Source organism: Dromiciops gliroides, chromosome 4, assembly GCF_019393635.1.
Source record: "Dromiciops gliroides isolate mDroGli1 chromosome 4, mDroGli1.pri, whole genome shotgun sequence".
NCBI lineage: Eukaryota > Metazoa > Chordata > Mammalia > Microbiotheria > Microbiotheriidae > Dromiciops > Dromiciops gliroides.
The window spans coordinates 52,363,945-52,382,718 of record NC_057864.1 but is presented as its reverse complement, the minus strand read 5'-3'; the positions used below and the strand labels follow the sequence as shown (position 1 = coordinate 52,382,718).

The following is an 18,774-nucleotide window of genomic DNA, read 5'->3' as shown; positions in this document are numbered from 1 at the left end:
CCTCAAACACTTGTCATTTTCGTAGCCAATTTCATAGGTGTGAGGTGGTGCCATAGAGTTGTCTTAATTTGCATTTATCTAATTGGTAGTGCTTCAGTAGAGTTTTTTCATGACTATAGATAGCTTTGATTTCTTTTGTTTGTTTGTTTTTAACCAGAATGTGAAGGACTATTTTTTTTAGCTTTGATTTCTTTGCACACTGCCTATTCGTATCTTTCGACCATTTATCACTTGGGTATTTACTCTTATTCTTATAAATTTGACTTAGTTTTCTATATATTTGAGAATTAAACCTTTATCGGAGCAACTTGCTATAAAAATTTCCTAGAGTTTTGCTTGTTTTTCTTTTAATCTTGGCTGCCTTGGTTTTGCTTGAGCAAAACCTTTTTAATTTAATGTAATAAAAATTAGCCATTTAAAATCCTGTAATCCTCTCCTTGTTTGATCATAAATTCTCCTCTTAGCCATAGATCTGATAGGTGAAATGTTCCATGCTTTCCTAGTTTTACCTGCCAGCTGCCCTCTCTTTTTGGAATGCTCTCCCCGATAGAAATTCTCTCAGAGCTTCTGGGGCTCTCTGGCTCTAGGCTTTGCCTCGCAGTCCACGTGACGTTCACATAGCCATTCCCCAGTGTGCCCTGGTCACTGCTAGGTCTGCTCCTGCAGAGAGGCCCTCCGACTTTGGAAATGTTTATCAGTCGACGTTGGTTTTTTTTCCTACGACTTTGGACGCGGCGCGAGAACTGATCTCCTTTTCTTTCCTTATCTGAGCAGTTCGCCTAGAGGCTCCCTCGGCTGCCGCCTAGTTGGGCTTCCTCTTTTCCTCCTCTCATTCCCTACTTTAGTACCAGAGGAATCATTTCTTGGCTTGCAGCCGAAGCTCCAGACCTCGTTGTTGGAAATGAGGGACCAGGTGAAAGTAGTTTGATGCGGTGCAGGTCTTTCGGCCCCACGGAAGGGTGTATGTGTTGGCTTGGAGAGGCAGGCAGGAAGGTGCGTAACGTGTGTGGAAAGATGGTGTACACGCGGACTTTCTTAGACAGTGCCGGTACCAGAGTGAGAAGTTAGAGCGCGTGGAAGGAGACGTTGTGTTGAAAGAAGCTGGGGGAAATGAAGTGGAAAACCTGCACTAGTGGCTGTGTTGCAGCTGGAAGGGAGGAAGACCTTTAAAAGGATAGTCAGAGGGACAGCTAGGTGGCGCAGTGGATAGAGCACCGGCCCTGGAGTCAGGAGTACCTGAGTTCAAATTTAACCTCAGACATTTGACACTAGCTATGTGACCCTGGGCAAGTCACTTAACCCCAATTGCCTCACTTAAAAAAAAAACAACATTAAAAGTATAGTCAGGATGTACGAGCGGTCTAAGGCGCTGCGTTCAGATCGTAGTCTCCCCTGGAGGCGTGGGTTCGAATTTCACTTCTAACAGTTCTCTTTTGCCTCCCTCTGTGGTCCCGCCGCTGCTTCAGCGCTACGCAAAGAAGAGAGTCTTTCCCAAGCCTTTGACTCCACGGTCACCTATCCCTTCTCGCTAACCCACTGGCGGTCAAAGGCCAAGCCTCCACGAGAGTGCTTTTGAATGGAGAGTTGTGGAGGACCAAACCGGACTTTTACCGTAGGATAGGTTGGAAGAGATACGCACACTTGGCAAGCTTTAGATACTTACTTTCAGACCAGTCCTTTTCAGGCTTTCCAGGAGGAAGTGTACAGCAGTAGGAGGAAAAGGAGAAAGAAGAGGAGGGGAAGGAGGAGGAGCAGGAAGGGGAAGAGGAAAGGAGAATGGAGGAGGAAAACGAAAAGGGAGAAGAGGAAAGGTTAGGAAGGAGGAGAGAGGACGTCGAGAAGGATGGCAGAAGTCTCCTGTGTCTACAGGGGGAATTGTATTTTGTCTTGCATGGGTGGTTCAGTGGTAGAATTCTCGCCTGCCACGCGGGAGGCCCGGGTTCGATTCCCAGCCCATGCAAAGGAAAATTTTTTAATACAAGTTCGGAGAGTTTGTGTCTGGATGCCCCTCCAGGACCCTTGTGACTACAGGAAGGAGCACCTTTCTCGGTCACGAATATCACCTCACCTTCTCTCGCCAGCCTCTCCGAGCCCCCTGCACGCCTCTTCGTTTGTGAAGGCCAGAGAATCTTTTAGCTCTCAGGGTCATGGACAACGGGGAAAGCCCTACTTCCTGGCAAAATAATGGACAAGGCCCCTGGCAAACGTTGACCATTCGGTTCTGTCTCACCTTCCACATCTGGGCCCCTCCCTGCCCCTACTCGCGCCCTAGCGTTCCCCACACTAGTTTGCCAGCGGGACAGTTTGGATTGACAACGTATGCTTGATACTGGCGCCGCTCTTACTCCTTTCTCACTCCGGACTTGGCGTCTCGAACAGAAGAAATGAAGCAACCATACTCTTTGACGTTCAGGGTTACCTTGTGGGAGAACAGCATAAAACAACATTCCCTGACCGGGAATCGAACCCGGGCCGCGGCGGTGAGAGCGCCGAATCCTAACCACTAGACCACCAGGGAGCAGATAACAAAAACTTTCCTTTCCTCCCTCAACACAATACTCACTTTCTGCATTGTTCCCACGTACCTTCAGTTTCTTCTTAGGGACCCGTCGAACCCACTTCTGGCCTCTACCCTGGACCACCCTCACTACCAATCACGCTCATCTATGCCGCGGCTCCTCTCCTACACTCCTAAATGCTACCCCTGCCTCACGTGAACAAGGAACCTATACAACAAGAATTCGAATTCCAAACCTCTACCTACCCTATCTTTCCCAGACCCCAACCTCTCTTCATTCCACACCTTGCTGCCGCAGATCTTCCTCCTTTTATGTACAAGGTCCCTTCAGCTGCTCTTTGGTTCCTGGGCCACGCTTTTTTCTCTTCAGGGTCTCTGCAGATTTCTGCATTCCTTTGCATAGCCTCGACTTTTGGCCAAGTAATAACCCATCTGGCTATGTTCTGGCTGCCCGTTTCTTTTTTTGTCAGTATCAACTCCATCAGTATGCCAGGAGTAATTCCGAAAGAGCTTGGCTCGAGCTGAGCCCTGAAAGGAGGAAGTCTCTTTCTTCTGGACGTGATCGCCCGTGAGAGAATCCCTCTCCAACCTGGACTAATATATTAGGTTGCTGGTTGGTTTCTGTATTGGAGCCTCTGTCGAAATCTTTCTGGAGGAGATGAACGGACATACCAGAGGATGGGCAGACCTAGATTCAGTTCGATCTCCATCTTTGGAAGGAATGTCCTTACGGGTGACATCCAGAAACTTGGGAGTGCGTAAGAAGTTCTATCCCATTCTCTGTCTCCCCCAGAAGAAAAGCTCCTAGGAAGAGTAGTCAAGAGCACTTTTCTATTTGCCAATCAAAGATGCAGCCCCGAAACAAGATACTGTGCACTGATTAAGCACTCCTTTGTTTTTCAAATGAAATGTAGTGAAGTGAAGTTGAGTTTGGGCTGGAGACCCAGTACCTAGCCAAACGAAGTGAAAGATAGAGGAGATTTAGGAGGACCCCTCCGCCTCAGTCGGGGAACGTGTCCAGAGGGGCCTCAAAAAGGTGTGAAATCTAGATAGGGACGTGGCAGAGGGCGGGCTAGTCTGGTGCTGCCCCTGTTGTTATATGTCTCGAAATCCCGTTGTCCCAGTGCCTCGACTCCCTGCTTCTCGATACAGCTCGGGACAATCACCTCAAGCAATCCGCAAAAAGCGGGTCAAGGCGACCGTCACATCATGCTGTGAGGTTGAGGAAAAGAGAACTCCGCATACATCCTGCAGGCAGGACAGCTCAAGCCCGCCAGCTTTCGATGGGGTACTGGGGAAATGGAACAAGAACAGGCTCAGGTTTGATGCTCAAGCATCAAACTGTTCCGGGACCACCCCGTGACCTCTATGGGTTGGGTTGCCACAGCTCCAGCCTCCCGAGTGCCCTGGCCCCAACCCCACATGGCCCTCTCCTTACTCCTGCCTCGGAGTTCTGCTGAAGCCACTTTTTGGCCAGGTTGTGTCGGAGCCTGTTTGCGTGTGAGTAGCACTGCGTGATCTGGGAATGCTGGCTGCGTGCCACGTGCAGGCAAGAGCGCATGAGCTTAGATCCAGGGACTGGGGCGCCCCGGCCTGAGACGCTCACCTTGGACCCTGGCCTCGGGCAGTTGCCTACAACTCTCCAGCTAGAGTAGGCGCTCTATAAGCAACTTAGAGGTTTCCCCTGCTAAGGTGGGGCACCGAACCTTGGCTCTGTGCTCTGACTTCTTTGGTCTGGAGGCAAGGAATTGGGCAAGAGGGAAATAAAGCGGCCTCTGTTACTCAGCATGCAAGACGGAGAGGCGATTGGGTGCTCGGGTTGGGAAGGGCCCACTCGTACAAACCAGGGGGTGGTGGAACTTGATGTCGAGAGCGCTTGGGGATAGGATCCTGAAGGCCTACTTTGGGAAGGACCTGTGGGGAAGCGGTGAGAGTGACACTGAGTGGCCACAAAGGCAACAGTTGCACTCGGAGTGACTTCGATAGACAGGAATTGAGGCAGCAGAGAGGAGCAAGATGTGTAAAAATCAGAAGTAAATAAACGCAACTCCCCGTCGGGGAATCGAACCCCGGCCTCCCGCGTGACAGGCGGGGATACTGACCACTATACTAACGAGGAAACAGCTAAAATTACTATCCTGGTCTGCAGCTCTGATTCTAAGGACAAACTTCCCACTTGTTTGACAGAATCTGCTTTGGGGGTTCTTGTGATCCACGACTACGGAGCTTGACTACCAAGGCCCTTTTGTCCTTCTCCACCTCCCCTGCCTGCCCAAATCACTCTCGCTCTCTCAGTTCGCTCCGCGAGTCAACTCCTACCTTTCCTTACTTGTTCTCCAGAACTTCATTCCTTTCTCGGAATTAAAGAGACTGATTTCCAAAAGAATTTGGCTTGTGCATTAGTACCTGTCAGTGAGTGTATTTGATCCTCTGAAAGTCTCCGGCACCCTATGTATTCCTTCTCAGGATAAAGGTTTTGAATGCATAAAATCAAATCCAACAAATTTCGAACAAATCCATTGATATTGAAATGGAACTATCAATATGCTTTAAAAATTGAATCACTTTTGAGGAGAGTAGGGTAAAACCTTCCTCTTTTCACGATACCCTCCAGGAGGCTGACAGTTGATCTGGATCGAGAGGCAGTCTATGGGTTAGGCAAAGTGGGAGACAGGAGAAGAAAAGGAGGGGATACCGAAAGAGGAAGAGGGGGACGAAGGCGGCTGGTGGGGAGACGTGGCTGAGAAAGAGTGGTGCTGTGAGAGAGCTGTGCTGGATGTTGGTGGGTGATGGGTAGGTAGGGGGTGGGGTGAGAAGGGAGAGCTGCTGGTTGCTCAGGGACCCCATAGATTGCTCCTTTGAGCTGGTCTCTTCTCTCCTGGTCACTTTTGCTGCAAAGTTGATCTGGTCCCTGTCCCATGGAATCCCCCTTTTACCTTCCAGCCATGAGTGTTTCTCTTCCCCCCATGGAATACTCTTCCCCCACCACTAGCTCTCCAGATAGAAATCCTCTCAGAGATTCTAGGGCTCTCTTGCTCTAAGCTTTGCCTTACAGTCCAGGATGACGCTTGCATTGCCATTCCCCAGTGTGCCCTGGTCCCTGAAGACCTGGTTGTTGGAAAGAAGGCGGTTCTAGAAAGAAAGGCCTCGGGAATGATCTGCTTGTGTTCCCCAAAGAGAGAGGGGCATGTGGGTCGGGGAGCAAGTGAAGATTGACGTGGTGCAGGTCTTTCGGCGACCCCGCGGAAGGGTGTACGTGTTGGCCAAGAGAGGCGGGCAGAATGGCAATCAGCGTGTATGGAATGATGGTTGTGGTCATGTGGTCTTTCTTAGTGCTACTGCCAGAGTGAGAGAGGATAGAGAACGTGGAAGGAGCTGGGCAACATGAACTATAAAATCTGGGCACATAGTTGTTTTACGATTGTTATAACTCGAAGGAAGGGAGGGGGAAGCCATCGGCGTGCAGTCAGGATGGCCGAGCGGTCTAAAGCGCTGCGTTCAGATCGCAGCCTCCCCTGGAGGCGTGGGTTCGAATCCCACTTTTGACAGTTGTATTTTGTTTCCCACTGTTATTCCGTAGCTGCCTGAGCACTACGTGAAGTAGTCCGGGCAGCTAGGTGCCGCAGTGGAGAGAGTACTGTCTCTGGAGTCAAGAGGTCACGAGTTCATATCTCACCTCTGACACTTAATAGCTGTGCGACCTTAGCCAAGTCACTTAACCCCAATCTCCAGGGCCATCTCCAGTCTTCCTGGTATATATCTTGCCACTGGACCCAGATAACTGGAGGACAGAGTAAGGTTGGTAACCTTGAACAGCCCTCCCTCACTTAAATCAAATTCGGTGCGAGTCATGACATCACCCCGATGTCGTGGTCCTCTTGGAGAATGAAGGACAGACAACAATGAGAAGAAGAGGGAACTTGCCTTCTCCCCGAAACATTGGTCTTCATAGGCCAAACCTCCCGTGCGTGCATATGAAGGTTGTGCGGAGGAAGAGCAGCTCATCTGAGGACCAAACTGGACTTTTGCCAAAGTAGATTGGAAGAGAAACACTCATGGACCGCGGGCCTTTTTAAACTCCCCAACAATATAACTTCAGATAATTATGTCCAGGACAATCATAGGACTTTGGCGGAGGAGGTGGTGTGGGAGGAAGAGGAAGATCAAAAGGAGGGGGAGGAGAAGAAGGCAGGGAAAGGGGAAGAAGAGGAAGAAGGGAAGGACAGAGACGATGGGAAAGAGTAGGAAGCAAAGGAAAGGAGAATGGAGGAGTAGGTAAGAGGAGGAAGACGAAAAGGGAAGAAGGTAGTTAAAGAAGAAGGGAGAAGTAAAGAAAATGCAAAAATTGCAGCTTAGTGTAAACACCTGTTTCATTTAATTTTAGATTCAGGCACGGCCTATCGAAAGCATCTATTTGTCGATGACAATCAGAGATGTCACTGAGCAAACTAAGGAGTGTCTGGCATGGGTGGTTCAGTGGTAGAATTCTCGCCTGCCACGCGGGAGGCCCGGGTTCGATTCCCGGCCCATGCAAAGATTAACTTTTAAACACAAGTGCCTCTCTGTCTGTGTCTCCGGCTGCCCTCTGAGACCGCCTTTTGGACGGCTCATCTCCTGAAAAAATTTGTTACCTAGTCAGGAACACCATCCCTACACTCTGGCGTTAGCCCTTGCCACCCTCTCGCTCCTACTTTAAGAAGGGGGGAAGGCCCTCCTTTCTGGTCATCTAAAAGACCAAGTTCTTGGCAAAAGTTGGTGCCCGCTCCGTTCTGCTTCGCCTTCCCTGCTTGCTGTACCCCTGCGGCTCGCCACCCATCCGCAGTTGTCATCCGAACAGTTTGGACGAACTCTATTCTGGTTTTCCTGAAGCACTTGGCGATACTACCAGGGGAAATGTGGCGACTGTGTACCCCAACAACTGGAAGACATCAGGGCGAAAGAACTTGGTGGTGGTCACGTGTAAAACAACATTCCCTGACCGGGAATCGAACCCGGGCCGCGGCGGTGAGAGCGCCGAATCCTAACCACTAGACCACCAGGGAACACACCAGCGAACACACCAGGGAACACAGCTTGCTGTTCTTAACTTCCTCCTTCTGCAGTTCAATGCTTCTGCCTGCCTTGTCTTCTTCAACTTTCTCCGGGGACCTATTGGACCTATGTCTGGCCTCTCCCCTGGATCATTTACCCGCCAGACTGTACGGTCCCTCCGAACAGATGCCCACTACTCCACTGTCTCTCTCCCACACGTCAGCCCATCCTCCTAAATGTTACCAACGTCTGGCCTCACTTGAACAAAGCCCCCACGTACACAAGAGTTTGCCGTCTTTCCTGAACTGAATCTGTCCTCATTCCACACCGTGCCGCCTGCCGCCCTTAGACATTTCATTCGCTTACTGGATCGTCTCAGCTGCCTTTTTGCTCTTGTGCCATGCTTTCTTTCCCCTTTCTTCAGAACATCTGAAGATACCTCGGTGCCTCTTCCTTGAACTTACTAAAATTCATTTGGTTATGCTCTGCCTGCCTGTTTTTTGCTTTTTTGTTTTTTCGAGTCAGTAGCAATGTGTTGTTTTTGACCAGGTTCTGCTCCACTTTCCACACTGGGCCCCTGCCAGTCAGTACGCCAAGGATAACTCAGAAAGAGCTTGGTTGGGCCCCGGGTCTGAGCCCTAGAAGGCGAGAGTCTTATTGAGTTTCAGGTATGTACTGGATATCCAGGTTGAAATGTCTGAAAGGCAGTTGGAGATGCGAGATTGGAGGTAAGAAGAGATTGAGTCAGGAAAAGTAGATTTGGGAATCGTGGAAGTCGATGAGACAAGTGAAAAAGTAGAGGGAGAAGAGAAGGGGCCCAATAATTTTTCCAGAGAAAAAGAGAAAAAGCTTCAGTTGTAGCGCGTGATGTACAAAAAGATCCAGCAAAGGAGAGAGAACGGTCTGATGGCTAGGAGGAAGATTGGGAGAGAGGTTTTAAACTGGGTATTGGAGGTGCAGGCGGGAAAGAAGCACGGTCCACGGTGTGTGTGTTCAAAGAGTAGCAGTTGACTTAACTACTCTCAGCAATGCAATGATCCAAGACAATCCCAAGGGACTAATGACGAAGCTTACTATCCACCTCCATAGAAAGAACTGATAAAAAGAGCACTTGTGGATTGTACATATATAACCTGGTTGTGGTCTTGTGAAGGGGGAAGGAAAGGGAGGGAGGGAGAAAAATGTGGAACTCTAAATCTTATGAAAATGAATATTGAAAACTACCCTTATATATAATTGGAAAAAATTAAATAAATGCTTGTTGAAAAAAAAAAAGGAAACAGGACATCTCCCCGTCGGGGAATTGAACCCCGGTCTCCCGCGTGACAGGCGGGGATACTCACCACTATACTAACGAGGAAGGCGCCGTTTGGAGTGCGTTGTAATTACTTTCCTCTTTCGCTCCAGTTTCTGGTTTGGGGTTTCTTAGGTTTCAATTTCGGAGCGTCATAAATTACAAAAGTCCCTCGCCGGTCCTTGTCTCCGCTGTCCCCTCGAACCCCTCTCCCATTCACTCCACCCCGGGTGTCACCGCCGCAGCCTTCAGAGCTTTAGTCACTTGTCCTACAGGAAGTCCATTATTTTCCAGAATTAAAAAGACTTCTCTCCAAAGGAAGAAATTCTTTTTACAGGCGTGTGTGTCATCTGTGTACAAGTGTATGCATGTTGATCTGTTTGCCCCCCCTTGAAAGTTTCCAGCAACTTAAAGACCCTTTTTTAGGATCACGGTTTTGAATGCATAAAATAAAATCCAATAAATTACCAACGAAGCCAAAAGTATTGATATAGAGTAATATATATATTACTCTATATCAATATATATATATATATATACTCAAAGGGCTATACTATAAAGTATACTTTGAGTATACTCAAAGGGCTATAAAACTTGTGCTTGCCCTTTGACCCATCAATACCACTATTAGGTCTGTATCTTCAAGAGAACATAAAAAAGGGGGAAGGACCCATATGTACAAAAGTATTTATAGCAGCTCTTTTTGTGTTGCCAAATAATTGAAAACTGAGGAGATGTCCATCAATCCTCTCCCGAGGTGTCTACCTTCCCACCTTTAGGACAGCTACTGGAAGGATCCTTGTATCTCCTGGAAGGAGCACCTTTCCTGGTCACCCCAGCTTCTCCCACTAGCCCTTGACATTCTCCCACCCCTCTCCTACCTTGCGAAGCCTGTTTCTCTCGGTCACATGGACAGCGGGAAAGCCCTCCTTCCTGGACACAGACAAAACAGGCCTTTCGCAAAAGCTGTTGACCACTCTGTCCTGCTTCCCCTTCCACACTGAGCCCGAGCCCCTGCCCCTGGCCTCGCTCCCAGGAGCCGCACAGAATAGGCCAGAGACTGAGCGGGGGAATGCTAGCATATCAGGGGAACTGGTTGATGACTTAAGCTTTGGAGTCAGTCTCCTTTTCTAGGGTTATATGGTAACCCCCAAAACTTCAAGTAGTTAGTGTAATCATTACATATGTGTAATCGACTAGGATGAATATTATAAACCTCGCTTTGACACACACGCAAACCCGGACCCCGACCTCATTCCATACCTTTGCTGTGTTGTACAAAACGCAATGAAACCTCCTCGTCGGGGAATCGAACCCCGGCCTCCCGCGTGACAGGCGGGGATACTCACCACTATACTAACGAGGACAGTTACAAAATACTTTTATTTGCAGTTTCAACTACCTTGAGCACACACTTCAACCTTCTTATCCATGTTGGGGCTCTTTCCGTAGGTCTCGAAGATTCAGACCTTGACAAAACACAAAGGTCGGGTACTCCTTCCCTGCCTTAGCTGCCTGCCTGACTCTAATCACACGAGCTCTCCTAACTCCATCCCGCAAGCTACCCCCGCAGCCACTGTACCCTTCTTCTGTTGTCCTCCACAACAGGCCTCTTCCGTAGGTCCTTTTCCGGAACTGAAGAGGTTGGTTTCCAAAAGAAAAATTCTCCAACTTTGTGAGTTAGTCTGTGTGTTTGATCTATCTCAAAGTCTCCAACAGCCTATGAACTCCTCAGGACAAAGTTTTTTGAATGCATCAAATGGAATCCAATAAATTACCAACGAAACTAATATTTTTGAAATAGAACTATCAATATGCTTTTAAAAACTTAACCAAGTTTTTTGCTCATATGCTTCCCCGCCTCTTTCCCCCCACAAGTTCTTTCCTGAGGTCTCTTGCTGCCCAGCTCAACCTTTGGACAGCTCGCTAAAAAAATCTTGCATCCCCAGGAAGGAGCACTTTGACTGGTCAGGCCCATCAAATCCACCCTAATCGTGAAGGGGGGGGGCGGGAGAGGACCAGGGCGGTGGGGAGGGGAGGGGGAGGAGACCTGTTAGGCCTTGCCCACGCACCCTTACCTCCGGACTCTTGGGTAGCTGGGAAAGCCCTCCCTGAACAAGATAGCATCATAGGCTTCCAAAGCATATAAAGGCGAAACCCACGGGCCAAAGTCCACCTCTACCACGCTGCCCTGCTTCCAACCCTCTTCCCAGCGTGCCGCCTATCCCTCAACCCCGGAGTTTGCTAGGGGGACAGTAGAGGCGAGCGGAATGAATGCTAGGGATGGGAGCTAAACTACTCTGGTTTTCCTTCTGCCCGCTTCCACCCCCCTAATCTGGCGGCATATTCAGAAAAGCGAAGTAAAACAGTAAGGGAGCAGGACAAGAAAGGGGGTAATTTTCTTTCTCAATAATCTCGACCCCTAGTCTCCTTCCCATCCTACCCCTGTCTCTTCATCCCTTCGGCCCTTCCACCCCCATTCTATCTTCCAGCCTTTCTTGTCTTGTCATTTAGGTTTCACGGAAGCTTTGACACCTTCTGCTTGGAGAAAGAGAAGAGGATGGTTGAGATTGTGTAATGTGTGCAGAAAAAAAAAGGCGGGGGCGGGGGGGTGGGGAAGTGTCAGAAAGGCCTGGAAAGACTTGTATGAACCTGATATATAGTGAAGTGAGCAGAACCAGGAGAAAGTTGTGCACAGTGACAGCAATATTGTTCGATGAACAATTGTTAATGACTTAACTAGTCTCAGCAGTACAATGATCCAAGACAGTCCCAAAGGACTAATGATGAAGAATATTCGTCACCTCCTAAGAAAGAACTGATATTGATTGAACACAGTCTGAAGCGTGCTAGTTTTGATTTTCTTTCTTTGTTCTTTTATTCAAGTTTTCTTATTCAAAACGACTAACATAGTAATGTTTTACATAAATGCACATGTATAACCTATATCTGATAGCTTACTGCCTCAGAGAGGGGGCAAGGAGGGAAGGAGGGATACAATTTGGAACTCAAAATTTTAAATAAAAATATTTATTAAAAGTTACAAGTGGGTGGTTCAGCTAGGTGGCGCAGTGGATAAAGCACTGACCTTGGACTCAGGAGGACCTGAGTTCAAGTCCGACATCAGACACAACACTTACTAGCTGTGTGACCCTGGGCAAGTCACTTAACCCCAACTGCCTCACACAAAAAAATTTGTAAATGGGGCGGCTATGTGGCGCAGTGGGTAAAGCGCTGCCCTTGGACCCAGGAGGTCCTGAGTTCAAGTCCGACCTCAGACACTTGACACTGTGACGCTTAGGCAAGTCACTTAACCTCATTGCTCCATCAACAAAAAAAAAAAAGGAAAAAGTATAAGTGCTCCCCGTCGGGGAAATCGAGAGTGACAGGCGGGGATACTGACCACTATACTAACGAGGAAGCTACTGTACTGGTTGCCCTTGTCTACAGTCCCGACCCTAAACATACACTTTTCACTTGCTTCACAATTTTTACTTAGGGCCCAAGGCTTCAGACCTTGACAAAACACAAAGCCCTTTCCTCCTTCCACACCTCCCCTGCCTTCTTAGTCAAATTACTCTGGCTTTCTCGGTCCTTTCTCGGAATTGAAGGAACTGATTTCCAAAAGAAGAAATTCATCAACTTACCGTGTGAGTTAGTGCTAGCGTCAGTATGTGTGTTTGAAAGTCTCCAGCAACCTACAAATTCCTTCTCAGGATAACGGTTTTCAATGCATAAAATGAAATCCAAAAAATTTCCGATGGAACTAATGGTATTGGAATAGAGGTATCGATATGCTTTAAAAAACGTAACTAAGTTCGAGGATAGTAGAGGAAAAAAAACGCCCGTCCTTTCAGGATACAGTCTAAGAGCCTGGAAATTGCTCTCGATCAAGAAGGACCTCTGGGGGAAGCAAAATGGGGAACTGGAGAGGAGGAGATACCTAAGGAGGAAAAGGGGATCGAAAGTGACGGGTAGGGAGATGTGCCGGAGAAAGGGTGCTGCTGTGAGGATGCTGCGCCTGGAGGTTGGTGGGCACTGGGCAGGTAGGTGGGTGGTGGGACGAGAAGGGAGATAAGCTGATTGCTCAGGGACCGCATCGGCTGCCCCTTGGAGCAGGTCCTTTCCCTCCCCCTGCAATACTGATCTGGTCCTTTTCCCAAGCCAACCCCATCCTTACCCGCCAGCCCCGCCCCCTTTTTGGAATGGTCTCCCCCAACACCAGCCCAACAAGAGGAAATCCTCTCAATGCTTCTAAGGATCTAAGGGTCTAAACTGCCTCACACGCCTTACAGTCGACATGACATGACATTTGAACCCCACTTCCGCTGTTTGTCTTGGTCACTGCTAGGCCAGCACCTTCACAGAGGCTCTCCAGCCTTGGGAATGTATCAGGCGAAGTCGGGTTTTCAGGAGATTGGACGCTTAGTGAGAGCAAGTCTCCATTTTTCTCTCTCTGAGCCACTTCTCCATTTGTATCCCCAGCTCCAGTGTCGTGAAAACCATCGCTTGGCTCCCAGCAAGGTCCGCAGGACCGGCTTGTTGGAAAAAGGGAGACTCTAGAAAGAAGGGCGCGTATTCCCCAAAGAGACTAGGGCAGGAGAGTCGCGGACACAGTTGGAGAAGCACAGGGCTGCGGTAATTCGGGGAACGGGAGGTGCGGGAGGGTCAGAGTGGTTTGTTGTGTGGGTCTTCGGGCCACGCCAGAGGGTGTATGTGTCGGTCTGGAGAGGCTAGCGGGAAGGCGCACAGAATGTGTGGAAGGATGTGGATTTTCTTAGACAGTGCAGGTGCCAGAAGGAGAAGTTAGAGCCCGTGGAGGAAGCTGGGTGAAGTGGCCTGCAAAATCTGGGCCTGTGGTTGTTTTGAAAGTGTTATCCACAGAGGGAAGGGAGGGGGGGAGGCACTTGGTGTCTCGTCAGGATGGCCGAGCGGTCTAAGGCGCTGCGTTCAGGTCGCCGTCTCCCCTGGAGGCGTGGGTTCGAATCCCACTCCTGACAGCTTTTTTTTTTTTTTTTTGGTCTCCCTCTGTGGTCCCACGGTTCCGCCGCTGCGTTAGCGCAATTCAAGAAAGTGGGAACGACCTACCCAGGACTCCAACTCCACCCTGATCCCTTCTCTCCAGCTCACTGGTGTCAGAGGCCGAGCCTCCACGTGCGTGCTTGTGAATGAAGGCAGTGTGGCGAAGAGTGCACCGTCGGAGGATTACACTGGACTTTTAGCGGCGGGTAGATTGGAAGAGAAACAGACACAAAGACCTCAGGCCTTCTGAAATTTCCCAACAATATAGCTTCAGATGCTCTTGTTCAGGACAATAGGAGGACTTTTCCCCGAGGAGGCGGTGTAGCAGCAGGAGGAGAACCAGAAGGGAGAGGAGAAGCGGGGGAAAGGGCGGAGGAAGAGAATGGAGAAAAGGACAGGGTGGATAGAGAAAAGGAGGAGGAAAAGGCTGGAGCAGAATATATTATGCCTCAGCTAAAGTAAAAAAGGCAGGGGTAGCAATCCTTATCTCAGACAAAGTGCAGGCAAAAATAGATCTCATTAAAAGAGATAAGGAAGGAAATTACATCTTACTTAAAGGTACTATAGATAATGAAGTAATATCAATATTAAATATGTATGCACCAAGTGGTATAGCACCCAAGTTCTTAGAGGAGAAGTTAAATGAGTTACAAGAGGAATTAGACAGTAATACTATACTAGTGGGGGATCTGAATCTCCCCCTCTCAGAATTAGATAAATCTAGCCAAAAAATAAATAAGAAAGAAGTGAAAGAGGTGAATAGATGACTAGAAAAGTTAGACATGATAGATGTCTGGAGAAAATTGAATGGGGATAGAAAGGAATATACCTTTTTCTCAGCAGTACATGGCACATTTTCAAAAATTGACCATGTATTAGGGCACAAAAACATCATAGTCAAATGTAGAAAGGCAGAAATAGTAAATGCATCCTTCTCAGATCATGATGCAATAAAAATTACATGTAAGAAAGAGCCAGGGAAAAGTAGAATGAAAATCAATTGGAAACTAAATAATTTCATTCTAAAGAATGAATGGGCCAAACAAGAAATCATAGAAACAATCAATAACTTTATCCAAGAGAATGACAATAATGAGACAACATACCAAAATCTATGGGATGCAGCCAAAGCAGTGCTTAGGGGAAAATTTATAGCTCTAAATGCTTACATGAATAAAAAAGAGAAAGAGGAGATTAATGAATTGGGCATGCAACTTAAAAAGCTAGAAAAAGAACAAATTAGAAATCCCCAATTAGACACTAAATTAGAGATCCTGAAAATCAAAGGAGAAATTAATAAGATTGAAAGCAAAAAAACTGTAGAATTAATCAATAAAACTAAGAGCTGGTTTTATGAAAAAAACAATAAAATAGATAAAATATTGGTTAATTTGATTAAAAAAAGAAAGAAGAAAACCAAATTACCAGTATCAAAAATGAAAAGGGTGATGTTACCACCAATGAAGTGGAAATTAAATCAATAATTAGGAATTATTTTGCCCAACTGTATGCCAATAAATTTGACAATCTAAATGAAATGGATGAATATTTACAAAAATACAAACTGCCCAGGTTAACTGAATAAGAAATAAAATCCTTAAATAAACCCATATTAGAAAAAGAAATTGAACAAGCTATTAATGAACTCCCTAAGAAAAAATCCCCAGGGCCAGATGGGTTTACGGGTGAATTTTACCAAACATTTAAAGAACAATTAATTCCAATATTATACAAATTATTTGGAAAAATAGGTGAAGAAGGAGTTCTACCAAATTTGTTTTATGACACAAATATGGCGGTGATACCAAAACCAGGCAAAGCAAAAAGAGAGAAAGAAAATTCTAGACCAATTTCCCTAATGAATATTGATGCTAAAATCTTAAATAAGATATTAGCAAGGAGATTACAGCAAGTGATCACCAGGATAATACACTATGACCAGGTGGGATTTATACCAGGAATGCAGGGCTGGTTCAACATTAGAAAAACTATTAATACAATCAATCATATCCATAAGAAAACCAACCAAAATCATATGATTATCTCAATAGATGCAGAGAAAGCTTTTGACAAAGTACAACACCCATTCCTAATAAAAACACTGGAGAGTTTAGGAATAGGTGGAGCTTTCCTTAGAATAATAAACAGTATCTACCTAAAGCCATCAGCAAGTATTATATGCAATGGAGATAAATTAGAGGCCTTCCCAATAAGATCAGGGGTGAAACAGGGATGTCTATCATCACCCCTATTTAATATTGTCCTAGAAATGTTAGCTTTAGCAATCAGAGAAGAGAAAGGAATTAAAGGAATTAGAATAGGCAAGGAGGAAACAAAACTATCACTCTTTGCAGATTATATGATGGTATACTTAAGGAATCCTCGAGAGTCAAGTCCAAAATTACTTGAAACAATTAACAACTTTAGCAAAGTAGCAGGATATAAAATAAATCCACATAAATCATCAGCATTTCTATACATGACCAACAAAGTCCAGCAGCAAGAGATAGAAAGAGAAATTCCATTTAAAGTAACGGTAGATAATATAAAATACTTGGGAGTCTACTTGCCAAGACAAACCCAGGAACTCTATGAACACAACTACCAAACACTCTTCACACAAATCAAATCAGATCTAAATAACTGGAAAGATATCAATTGCTCATGGATAGGCAGAGGTAATATAGTAAAAATGACAATACTGCCTAAATTAATTTACTTATTCAGTGCCATACCAATCAGACTACCTAAAAATTATTTTATAGAGCTAGAAAGAATAATAACAAAATTCATCTGGAAAAACAAAAAATCAAGAATATCCAGGGAAATAATGAAAAAAAATTCAAAGGAAGGTGGGTTATCGGTACCAAACCTGGAGCTCTACTATAAAGTGGCAGTCATCAAAACTATCTGGTACTGGTTAAAAAATAGAGTGGTAGATCAATGGAATAGGCTAGGCTCAGGAAATGCAATAGTAAATGACACTAGTAATGTAGTGCTTGATAAACCCAAAGACTCCAGCTTCTGGGATAGGAACTCAGTATTTGAAAAAAAACTGCTGGGAAAACTGGAAGATAGTATGGCAGAAATTAGGCATAGACCAACATCTTACACCTTATACTAAAATAAGGTCAAAATGGATACACTATTTAGACATAAGAGGTGATACCATAGGTAAATTAGGAGAGAAAGGAATAGTCTACCTATCAGATCTTTGGAAAGGAAAACAGTTTTTGACCAAACAAGAGATAGAGTATATTATAAAATGCAAAGTGGATAATTTTGGTTACATTAAATTTAAAAATTTTTGTACAAACAGAAGCAATGCATCCAAAATTAGAAGGGAGGCAGAAAGCTGGGAAACAATTTTTGAGGCCAGTACTTCTGATAAAGGCCTCATCTCTAAAATATATAGGGAACTAAATCAAATTTATAAGAACCCAAGTCATTCCCCAATTGAGAAATGGTCAAAGGATATGAACAGGCAGTTTTCTGATGAAGAAACCAAAGCTATCTATTCCCATATGAAAAAATGCTCTAAATCACTATTGATTAGAGAGATGCAAATTAAAACAACTCTGAGGTACCACCTGACACCTATCAGATTGGCTAAAATGACAAAAAAGGAAAATAATAAATGTTGGAGAAGCTGTGGGAAAATTGGAACACTAATGCATTGTTGGTGGAGCTGTGAACTGATCCAACCATTCTGGAGAGCAATTTGGAATTATGCCCAAAGGGCGATAAAGCTGTGCATGCCCTTTGACCCAGCAATACCACTTTTGGGTCTTTTCCCCAAAGAGATCATGGAAGGGGGAAAGGGACCCACATGTACAAAAATATTTATAGCTGCTCTTTACGTGGTAGCAAGGAATTGGAAGTTGAGGGGGTGCCCATCAATTGGGGAATGGTTGGACAAGTTGTGGTATATGAATACAATGGAATACTATTGTGCTATAAGAAACGATGAGCAGGAGGAGTTCAGAGAAACCTGGAGGGTCTTGCGTGAGCTGATGATGAGTGAGATGAGCAGAACCAGAAGAACATTGTACACAGTATCATCAACATTGAGTGTTGACCTACTGTGATGGACTATATTCTTCTCACCAATGCAATGGTACAGAAGAATTCCAGGGAACTCATGATAGAAGAGGACCTCCAAATCCAAGAAGAAGAAAAAAAAAAGAACTGTGGAGTATAGATGCTGATTGAACCATACTATTTCTTTTGTTTTGGGTGCTGTTGTTTTTTTTTCTATTTTGAAGTTTTGCATTACTGCTCTGATTTTTTCTCTTATAACAGGATTAATGCAGAAATAGGATTAATGTTATTATGTGTATATATATATATATGTGTGTGTATATATCTATATGTATATAGATATATAGATATAACCTATATCAGATTACCTGCTGTCTAGGGGAGGGGGGAGGGAGCGGAGGGAGGAAGAAAAATCTGAAATTGTAAAGCTTGTATAAACAAAAGTTGAGAACTATCTTTACGTGTAACGGAAAAAATAAAATACCTTATATGTAAAACAAAAATTTGTATCAAGCAAAAAAAAAAAGGAAAAGGAGGAGGAAGGGAAAGAGAAGTAGGAGAATGGAGGAGTACGTAGGAGGAAGTAGACGAAAGGGAAGGAGAGGGGCGTTTAAGAGGGAGGAGGGTGAGGAAGTCAAGCAGGATAAATTGTAGGCTAGGGTGAACACGTGATGTGTCAAATTATGGATGCTTGGAATGGCCTACCAGAAAGCTCCGTGTGTTCACGAAAATCACAGATATTACTGAGCACATTCTGAAACATCTCGCATGGGTGGTTCAGTGGTAGAATTCTCGCCTGCCACGCGGGAGGCCCGGGTTCGATTCCCGGCCCATGCAAAAGTGATATTTTAACATAAATCTTCTCAGA

General features: G+C 45.8%; 10 non-coding genes across 10 annotated transcripts; 5 read left to right on the top strand and 5 right to left on the bottom strand.

Moving 5' to 3' along the window:
* Positions 1 to 1,889: 1,889 nt before the first annotated feature.
* Positions 1,890 to 1,960, top strand: TRNAG-GCC. Its single transcript has one exon. It is a non-coding gene; the product is annotated as a tRNA-Gly (tRNA).
* A 486-nt stretch (positions 1,961 to 2,446) lies between these two features.
* Positions 2,447 to 2,518, bottom strand: TRNAE-CUC. Its single transcript has one exon. It is a non-coding gene; the product is annotated as a tRNA-Glu (tRNA).
* Positions 2,519 to 4,565: 2,047 nt separating this feature from the next.
* On the bottom strand, positions 4,566 to 4,637 carry TRNAD-GUC. Its single transcript has one exon. It is a non-coding gene; the product is annotated as a tRNA-Asp (tRNA).
* A 1,346-nt stretch (positions 4,638 to 5,983) lies between these two features.
* Positions 5,984 to 6,066, top strand: TRNAL-CAG. The gene has a single exon. It is a non-coding gene; the product is annotated as a tRNA-Leu (tRNA).
* Positions 6,067 to 6,980: 914 nt separating this feature from the next.
* Positions 6,981 to 7,051, top strand: TRNAG-GCC. The gene has a single exon. It is a non-coding gene; the product is annotated as a tRNA-Gly (tRNA).
* Positions 7,052 to 7,488: 437 nt separating this feature from the next.
* TRNAE-CUC lies at positions 7,489 to 7,560 on the bottom strand. The gene has a single exon. It is a non-coding gene; the product is annotated as a tRNA-Glu (tRNA).
* Positions 7,561 to 8,837: 1,277 nt separating this feature from the next.
* Positions 8,838 to 8,909, bottom strand: TRNAD-GUC. Its single transcript has one exon. It is a non-coding gene; the product is annotated as a tRNA-Asp (tRNA).
* Positions 8,910 to 10,137: 1,228 nt separating this feature from the next.
* TRNAD-GUC lies at positions 10,138 to 10,209 on the bottom strand. Its single transcript has one exon. It is a non-coding gene; the product is annotated as a tRNA-Asp (tRNA).
* A 3,551-nt stretch (positions 10,210 to 13,760) lies between these two features.
* TRNAL-CAG lies at positions 13,761 to 13,843 on the top strand. The gene has a single exon. It is a non-coding gene; the product is annotated as a tRNA-Leu (tRNA).
* A 4,829-nt stretch (positions 13,844 to 18,672) lies between these two features.
* Positions 18,673 to 18,743, top strand: TRNAG-GCC. Its single transcript has one exon. It is a non-coding gene; the product is annotated as a tRNA-Gly (tRNA).
* Positions 18,744 to 18,774: the final 31 nt, after the last annotated feature.